This window comes from Macaca mulatta, chromosome 15 (assembly GCF_049350105.2).
Source record: "Macaca mulatta isolate MMU2019108-1 chromosome 15, T2T-MMU8v2.0, whole genome shotgun sequence".
Classification (NCBI taxonomy): Eukaryota; Metazoa; Chordata; class Mammalia; order Primates; family Cercopithecidae; genus Macaca; species Macaca mulatta.
Genome location: NC_133420.1, coordinates 3,828,737 through 3,837,873, shown reverse-complemented (window position 1 = coordinate 3,837,873; position 9,137 = coordinate 3,828,737). Strand labels below are relative to the sequence as shown.

Sequence of the window (9,137 nt, the reverse complement as noted above, 5' to 3'; positions counted from 1 at the left end):
CTGTAAAAACATTCAGCCACATGTGGCCCTGATCGCAATCACTACTCTGAATTGTGATCCAGAATGTTCTTGGGGGCCGATGCTGGGACTGTTCCAGCAGTTCAATCTGATTGGGCGTCACGGTGGTGATGTGTTTAGCGCGGCCAGCTGGGCTGAGTGGTGGCCACCCGTGCACTCGCCACGTGCAGCCGTTATTCTGGTGATGGGGTTGCATGCGCCCCGGCTTGTCCACCTGGGCTATTAAAGTACTGGGAACCCAACCGCGGGCGGTGCCTCCCGATATGGGAGCTGTCTTTTTTATCCAGGGCCCTCTGGCGCTGCAGAACCCTGCTGCCAGTCTGAGCTCACAAGGAGGTACCGGAGGGCTCTGCTGGGGCATGGAGGTCCCTGAGCAGGTGGTCACTTATTGCTTGTGGAGTGGTCCATGGCCTGTGAGTTTATTCTCGGGGTTTGTGTGGGCGAGGTTAACCAGTTCACAGCTGGGCACTTACCCCTCACACAGGTGACACTAGTTAAAGTGGAATCTATATTAGCTCACACGGGAGTGTGGGAGGAGCTGGGAGGGTGGGGAGGCTTGGCCTTAGCACTAGATTCCCGGGCTCCTGACATTTCTGCGTCTTCCAGTTGAGGGGCCGTCAGAGCCGCTGTGGGTCCTGAAGACAGTGGGTGCCATATGGACCAGGGGATGCAGAAGCCTCTAGAGGCTGCGGGAGGCAAGGAGACGGTGGCTTCCCCAGAGCCAGCCCTGCCGCCACTTCGACGTTAGATGGTGGGACCTGTTTTGGACTCCAGCTTCCAGAAATGTGAGAAAATAAGTCAGAGTTTAGGGCGCTAAATTTGGGGTGATTTAGTGGAGAAATAGAAAACTAGCCCACAAATGTGCACGCATTGAAATGTGCTCTGTCCAGGTGTTCACAGTGGTGTGAGGGGGATGGCATCGGGGTTCTGGGAACTGTGCAGTTTTACTGAAGGAAGGGGGCTCGCCACGCCTTTCCTCATATAACTGAAGGTATGTATGCCTGCCACACTGCCCAGGAGACAGGGACTAGAATTCTGACTTTATTTCTTATGGGAACCAAGCCACAGTCAGAACACGGTGAGGGCCGAGACGAGCTTCCTACAGCCTGAACTGGGAAGAGGAATCGCAAGTAGTTTGTGTTTTTCTACACAGACCTGTCCTTTTCAGGTTTTGTTAAGTTTTGGAAAAAGGGAGAAGCCAGGCACACCTCAGCGAGGGACAGTGTTTCTGGAGGTGGTGCGGCTTCAGCCTGAACGTGGCCGTGTGGTTGGGAGGCTCAGAAACTGCCCTCCAAGGGCACTCATCTATTCCTTATTGCAGTAATACCTCGTTTACAGAAATCCACAGAAATTACAGTGCGGGAGGCTTCTGGTCTGGATGGGTTTGTGTGGACCGAGGTCACGGGGTGTTGTCCCAAGTGCTAATCCTGATCTGGCAGAGGCTCTGTTCCCAAATAATTATTCCACAGTTTCAGAGCCTATATCTGAGTGATAGTCTTTTAACTTTGTTGCATAAAAGGAAACAAAGTATGTCTTGAGGGTCTAAAAATCCATGTGGTAATCATGGCTTTAAACTCATACCTGGGGCTTTGGGATGGAGTGAAAACCACCGTCACCTGGCGTGGACGCTGCGTGGTATTTTTAGCATGGTGGTCTGCTCGTGCCTTGAACTCTATCTGCAGTGTGAGCAACAGCTGTGCATTTGAGAAATGTGGACAGGTCAGCTTGCTCCTCCAGGGGCCTGCAGGCATCCGGGTGAGGGGCCTGGGATGAGGCCACATCAGTGGGAAGGAGCTTGGTTGTGTCAGCAGATATGTCTGCCTCTACAGGCCCGCAAGCCAGCCAGAACCCAGTTTTCCTTTGGTCATCTAATGCCAGAAAAAACCTGTTTCTTAGAGATTCTCATAATTTATATTAATGAACCATTTGACCGTACCTAAAATGTTATAAATGCATGAGGCTTTACAACTTGGCAGATGTGTAACTCACATGTCGTTGTACCAAACTGTTGAAGATATTTGTTTCACTTGAAGGTTGTTAGCATTTTATGTGCAAAGCAAATGCCAGTAGCATTTTGAAGGAGTATTTTGGAATTTTAAGCACAGTGGGATAGTGCTGGGTCTCTGGGATACTGGTGAGGTGGACGTGACCTCAAGCTCTTGTAGCTTGCAAGCAGGATTGCTAAATTGTCACAACTGCAGTGCTGGAAAGTCAAAGTGGATTTCTGTAAATGAGGTATTAGTGCAATAAGGAACAGGTGAGTGCCCGTGGAGGGCAGTTTCTGAGCCTCCCAGACACCCCAGGAGGAAGCGGGGGACGGGGGCAGTTACCCACCAGAACCTGGACGGTGAAGCTGGGTTTGCTGGTGGCCCTGCTTGGCAGGTCATTACATGCAATAAGAAACAGGTGAGTGCCCTTGAGAGCGGTTTCTCGGCCCCCTTCAGAACCGCAAGTGGAAGACGCTCCAAGGTTGGGGGGTGGGGGTTCGGTTAATCCACAGGAGCCTGGATGGTGGAGCTGGGTTTGCTGGTGGTCCTGCGTGGCAGGTCATTACATGCAATAAGGAACAGGTGACTGCCCTTGAGGGCGGTTTCTCGGCCTGCTTCGGAACTGCAAGTGGAAGACGCCCCAAAGTGAGGGGGGGGCTAGTGGTCGGTTATCCAGTGGGGCCGGATTTGCTGGTGGCCGCTGCGTGGCAGGTCACGGCGTGGAGCGATGGGAGGGGAGTGGAGTGGGAATAGAGGATGCACCCTCCACAGCTACTGCTGGGAGTTGGCTCTGGTAGCAGAAGGGGCATAGATAGAGGGATTCCCATCAGGGGCAACACGACTGGGGTCCCACGTGTGGTGGATGCCGAGGTGTGGCTATATGTAATCTCAGTCTTCACAGCCGTCCTGGTGAGTGGGTTCAGTTACCTTCCCATCTCACATTTGAGAAATCTCGGGGGCTCACATCACAGCTAGGTGGGTTGGAACTAATGTCTCAGGCAGGACGTTGGCCCCAGAGCCCAGATCTTACCCGCCCGCGCTCTTTTCAGTCCACCAAGCTTGTAGAGAGGGTTGTGTGGTGGTGGGTGGCGGCTGAGAAACCAACACAGTAGAAGGCGGGGAGGAACTAAACCAGGCAGGAGACACAGGCAGTGCTTGGGAGGTCTGCACGGGGTGTGGGTGTGGGAGACACCTCTGGGCCAGTGAACCCCGTTCTGTGCTCCTGGCTTGCCCAACCTTGGCCCTCAGCCACATGCTGCGTGCTTTAGGTGAAATCTCAGTCCCTCGTGTGGTTCGGGCACCTTTTCTCCCTGGCTTTGCCTCTCTTTAAATCACGGAGTCTCAGTGGGGATGGCAGGGTGGTTGGTGGTCCATGGAATTTGCCCTCCACCTCCTCATCCTTGTCCTGTCCTGTCTGGCCTGTTACCTGAATCTGTGTCTCTTCAGAGCCTGCAAATGAGTGGAGGCCACGACAGCCTCTCGCTGACCGACCTCTCAAACTCTCTTATTCATCAGAATAGTGTTAAATGCTGATTCCTAGGCACCCCCATTAGACTCTACGCCTGCCTAGCATGGGTACTTTGGGGAAGGTACAGAGGGTTGCTGGGCTGTTCCAGGGGGTAATTTGCATTGTTGAATGTCTATTGTGTTCCTTCTAGCACTCTACTTTCCACGCACACGTGGCATTAAACCTGGAAGACCCCTGGGTGCTGTGCTGGTGAGGAAGCCCCGGCTGGACGAGGGGCTGCTGGGGCTCGGACTTGATTCCCGGGCTGGGGGCTGAGGGCTGCGGGCTTATTCTCTTCAGTGGGTCTGCTGATGGGATGCCCTGAGAAGTCCTGCTGTGCACTCAGGGGAAGGTGCAGAGACAGGCTCAGAAAAGACAGACCATGGATTTAAAAATTCCTACTGGAAAATCTTTTATGAGCAAAGTAATTTGCATCTAACTGAAGACAATCATTGCTTGAATAATTGGTTTGTTTACAAAGTTGGTCCTATGAACAGATTAAAGTTTTCTTTCATGCCTTATCTATAATGTGAATAGGAGCTATTACCGCAATTTAAATTAGCTTTAAATTTCGTATCAGATTGCAGTCCAGATTACAAACGGCTGCTTGATAATCTAATTGATAAAATGGAGGAATTTAGTGCTTGGAACTCGGAGTGAAGGGAACAGAATTGCTTTGGTTTCTCAAGAGCGTGTTGACTGAGTGGTGACCTGGGGTGAAGAGAAGTGGCTAGAGTCATTACACTCGAGGAGATGATCTGCCCCCGCATTTCTCAGCTGTCTTCTGGACGAAACAAAAGGGTGATAAATGGAAAAAATTCAGCACTGAGTTCGTGTATGCCCTGAGCTTCTCATCCGGTCATTAATGGGCTGTAGCTGTGAAGCCTCCATACAGGCACAAAGGAATTAGGCTAGAGTAAGGCGGCCGGCGACCTCTGGCATCTGGACCGTGTGCCATTTCCTAAAGCCCTTTTGGGTGAAATGACAGTCGCAATGTCGTTGTCCGGAGGAGTGTAATCTCACGTATGAGATGCAGATTTTAAACACCAAAGTCAGGAAGCTTGGTGGGAGTGGCTGTCTTCCAAGTGGTTTTCTGTGCTGCCATGGATGAGGCGTGGATGTGTCATCTGTAGGTGAGATCCACTGGTGAAGGGGATAAGCAAACCATGGAGGTGGGGGGGTGTGAAGCTGCATCTCTTCTGGCATCCCAAGGAAATACATTTTGTAAAACTTGTGAATTTGACCCTGACCCTAACCCTGAGTGTTGAAGTCTGGTGCAGTGTCTTGATCCCTCTTCTGCATTGAGAGTGAGTGACTGTAAATGACCGATTCCTCAGTGGTGAAAGTTCAAATGTAGCTTCCCTGAGGAAGCCAGACCTCCGTCACCCGTATCTCTATTGTAAACACTGCGGCCCCTACGCGGGTGGCTGCAAGTTTCCAGGCCTTCCTTGGAGAAGCAGCCGTGAGGTGCTTGATGATTTGATAATATCAGCCACCTTCTGTCTTCTGTCTAATCACGGTACAAATGATTCTCCTACAAGGAAATGGATCTGGTTTCTTCCCGATCATTGGAAGAAGCAGCCCGCCTAGGGACTCCACCGTCCTCTGCACTTTCACAGCGAAGCCTGTGTCTGTCTCCAAGGAGTGTCACGTGTGTCGTGGGAATTGCCTCCTTAATTCTTCCTGCTTTTGAGGGCTCCGGTAGCTCTGCCTGTTTCACCCGGGATGAGCAGCAGGTGGTCTCTGGCTGCTGTGGGACTAGGGCTTGGGGGTGCATCATCACATCCGGTGGCCTGTCCAGGTGGGCATCATTGTCTTTTGCCTGTTGCCTGAGGCAGCTGTGATGCCATGGGGGTCATGCTTGTCAGGGCCAACCCCGTTCTTCCCGTGTACACCTCTCCTGCTGGAGTGCCTTTCCTTATGATGACTTGTTGAATTAGCGTGGAGAATGCAGAGAGGCTCTGGGCCTCTCTCTCCCATTCTTACTCCCTGTAGCTGTGATGCCCGACAAGGGAGCCCATAGCCCAGAGGCTCCTTTAAGTTTAATTAGAATAAAGATTTGATTACATAGCTAAACACATTTGAAAAGAACTTCACAGATTAAATTCCAGATTCAACCCTTCAGGCCCAGTGGCCACGTTTTGGGGCTCAGCAGCTGTAGGTGGCTGTTGTCTTTCTGTGTTGGCTAAGCAGATTGGGGCATTTCCAGTTCAGCAGGCAACTCTCTTGCATGGCTCTGCCTGTGGTGAGGGCACCTAGGCTGGAGAGCCTCGTGGGGATCCTTTAGGCCTCTGGCTGCAGCCAGGCTGCACGGTTCCTGTGCCTCGGGTCCTCTGCAGGCCCAGATGGATCCCACCACAGAGCCAGCACTGCTAGACTTGGGTACTGTGTGCAGACAGCAGAGGGTCACGTCCGGGCCTTGCAGGGGCTGGGGTGACTGGCCTCCTTGGCCAGGCTCCTGTCTCTGAGTCTTCAGGGGAAATGCATCCACCATCCACACCGTGCACCAGAGGAAAACTGCAGGCTTCTCTGGATGGTGAATTGAGATCATGCAGAGTGACTAGGTTTGGGCTCCTGACCAGCGTGGAACCTGATACCTTTAGGTGGAACCTGACATGCCTCCATGTGTACATGGCAAAGAGAATGCAGCATTGTCAGCTTGAATCCAGATGTGCTCCCGTTTTGAGGTGAAAGGTTCTGAGAGTATTGGCCATTGGTAATTGTGCTGCCGTGGAGGACTTTGAATGCACGCACTGGTTTGGGATAACTTTGATTTCCTGGTCCTGTATGTGGGCATCTCTGAATATCCTGGACTGGAGGAAGGCAGGGCAGATGGGAGGGTGACAAGAGGTGTCAGGTGTTTCCAGCTTTGGGGACTGATGCCATCAGATGGCCGAGATCAGGATGGTGGTGGCCAGGGACCAAAGCAGGGGTGCGTGGAAATGCCATGTTCCTCGGAGCATGGGGAGGACCTCTTGAACTCTATTCCTGGGCAGCAGTTCTTCCATTCTCAGGAATCTGTGCCATTGTAATTGAGTCGCAAATTCTGTAATTGCTCTAATTACTTACTGTTAAGTCCCCATGCCAATTACCATAAATTAGCAACAGTGATAACAGTTTGCCTGGTCAAACCTTACCAAGAAAAACCAGTGGACCTAGTTTTAGTTGCCTCCAGTTCCCTCCAAATGAGATTCCTTAGCGGCTTGTGTCCCCACACTTGCTGCAGTTCCTCCTGGGCCTGGCAGGCACATTCCAGACATTCACATCTCAGCTCAGATGCAGGCGTGCACATTATTTATAGAAAATGGCACTGCGCTGTGATCGGCTTGAGCTGACGTTCTCTAGGTGGGAGGCGGAGGTTCAAAAGTTCTAATGGGATGAAATTAGATATACGAATTTTAAAAATTCACGTGTCATGAACTCTGTTCAGTGATTTTCTCTGAAATGAGAGACTATTTGCAGATGAGGCAGTCAGCCTGCAGCTCTCCTTAGATCTGTCCTAGACCTCGATGCCGTCCTTTGGCCTCTTCCTGGGTGTGGGGTGCTCTGCTTGAAGCAAAACCAAAGGAAAGAACGTCGTCTGCCTCACTGCTGCAGCCAGCTCAACGCGCACACCCACTGGGAGGGGGGTTTGATCACTTAACATTTTAAATGCATTTAACATTAAACCAGCAAGTCAGCCAGTGCTTTCTGTACGCAAGCTGCCTGGCTCATGGGAACCTGACACTTGACTTTTAGGAAGAGAGTACTTGCTTCTGTGGAGTGTCAATATTTGTCTCATTTCTTGAGACTCTGCTCAAAGTGATGAACGTGAGTAAATTAGGACCTTTTTTTGTAAATTGGGCCACAGAGCTCTCTAGGCACAGTCAGAGGAGTAAATGGCTGTGAAAGATGCCGCCTGATGTGAGCCATGGCCAGGCCCTTTGGAACCTGGGATCCCATCTCCAGCCTTTCAAAGGACACAGAGGAATATAAAATGCAGATGGGAGGGTTCATATTTTGGGCTTCTCTGTTCTTTTGAAATCAAAGTGCAAAGAAAAAGTTTTGCCTTGAGGTCTTAACCCATACTTGTTTTTCTCCAGAGGTTTTAAGATTTTCTTAACTGCTTTTTTCTTCCCCGATCCTTGGGGAACTTCTATCTTCATATCTTCTTAAAAGATATGGTTAAATTCAACACTGAAATTTAAAAACATGCTTTCATATTTTTCTTTAAACTGATATATCTGACATTGGTGAAGAACTAACTGGGAGTATTGGTTTATTTTTAATTTTTTGAGACAGTCTTGCTGTGTTGCCCAGGCTTGAATGCAGTAGTGTGATCTTGGCTCACTGCAGCCTCACCTCTTGGTTCACGCCATTCCCCTGCCTCAGCCTCCTGAGTAGCTGGGATTATAAGTGCCTGCCACCATGGCTGGTTCATTTTTGTATTAGTAGAGACGAGGTTTCAACATGTTGGCCAGAACTCCTGACCTCAGGTGATTCGCTCCCCTTGGTCTCTCAAAGTGCTGGGATTAGAGGCATGAGCCACCACACTCGGCCTGGGATATTCTTGATTGTAACTGTAATAGATTGCTTTAATAAAAAAGATATAGAACAACAACAACAACAACAAAACTGTCTGAAAAGTCCCGAAATTAAAGAGCTCACTTGGACAGGGATTTGGACACCAGTTGAATGGCCCAGCAAAAACCATAGTTACATGGGCCACTTGGCCTGTTAGATCCTTAGGGTACTTGAAATCGTGGGGATATTTGCATTTCTGCCTCTGGATATCGTGTTAGTATGAATTCGGCTAGTGTTTGAGGGCCAGGCTCAGATCCGGGAAAACAAGAGCCCCTGCCCTCACGGCACTTCTCTTCCGTGTGTGTGTGTGTGTGTGTGTGTGTGTGTGTGTGTGTGTGTGTGTGTGTGTTAGGAAAATAGAAAGCATAAGATATTTTTTTCAATGAGCTGGGAAGATGGAAAAACAAGCTTAAGATGTTTACTTGTTCAGAAGAAGGGAAGTGCAAGGAATACTCAGCTTTGCTGCTGCTGAAGGAGGCCCCTGGCCGAGGCTGTTTGAGAGGTGGAGTTTCTCTGAGAAAGGTGGTAAGAGGCAAATAGGATGCCCCATCTGGTTTGCCAGAGATGGGGAAAGTTAGTATCCCCAAAACAACCTCAGCATTCTGGCAAAGGCTTTGGAAAACCAGCTACGGTGTGGGACCTTGTTAGCCACTGGGTAGCAGGAAAACATTGCTGGTCCTGAGGACTATACTGTTCTTCCACTGATATAAAGAACTACCTGAGGCTGGGTAATAAGGAAAAAAAGGTTTAATCGGCATACAGTTCTGTGGGTTGTACAGGCTTCTACATCTGGGGAAACTTACAATCAGGGTGGAAGGTGAAGGGGAGGCAGGTATGTCTTCATATGGCTGGAAGGGGAGACAGAGTGAAGGGGAAGGTGCCATGTACCTCCAAGCAACCAGATCTCAGGAGAACGATCATGAGGACAGCACTTGGGGGATTGTGCTAAACCATTAGAAACCACCCCCATGAGCCAATCACCTCCCACCAGGGCCCACCTCCAACACAGGGTTACAGTTCAGCATGAGATTTGGGTGGGGACACAGAGCCACACCATGTCG

General features: G+C 50.4%; 1 long non-coding RNA gene across 7 annotated transcripts in view; it reads left to right on the top strand.

The window, feature by feature from the left end:
- Positions 1-540: 540 nt before the first annotated feature.
- LOC144334921 (uncharacterized) overlaps positions 541-9,137 on the top strand; it is an 86,502-nt gene continuing 77,905 nt past the window's right edge. For 5 of the 7 annotated variants that reach the window (XR_013405192.1, XR_013405188.1, XR_013405190.1 and 2 more), the window contains exon 1: positions 541-803. This is a non-coding gene — a long non-coding RNA (uncharacterized LOC144334921). The remainder of the gene's footprint in view (positions 804-9,137) is intronic. The other 2 variants (XR_013405187.1, XR_013405186.1) reach the window with 1 other exon arrangement.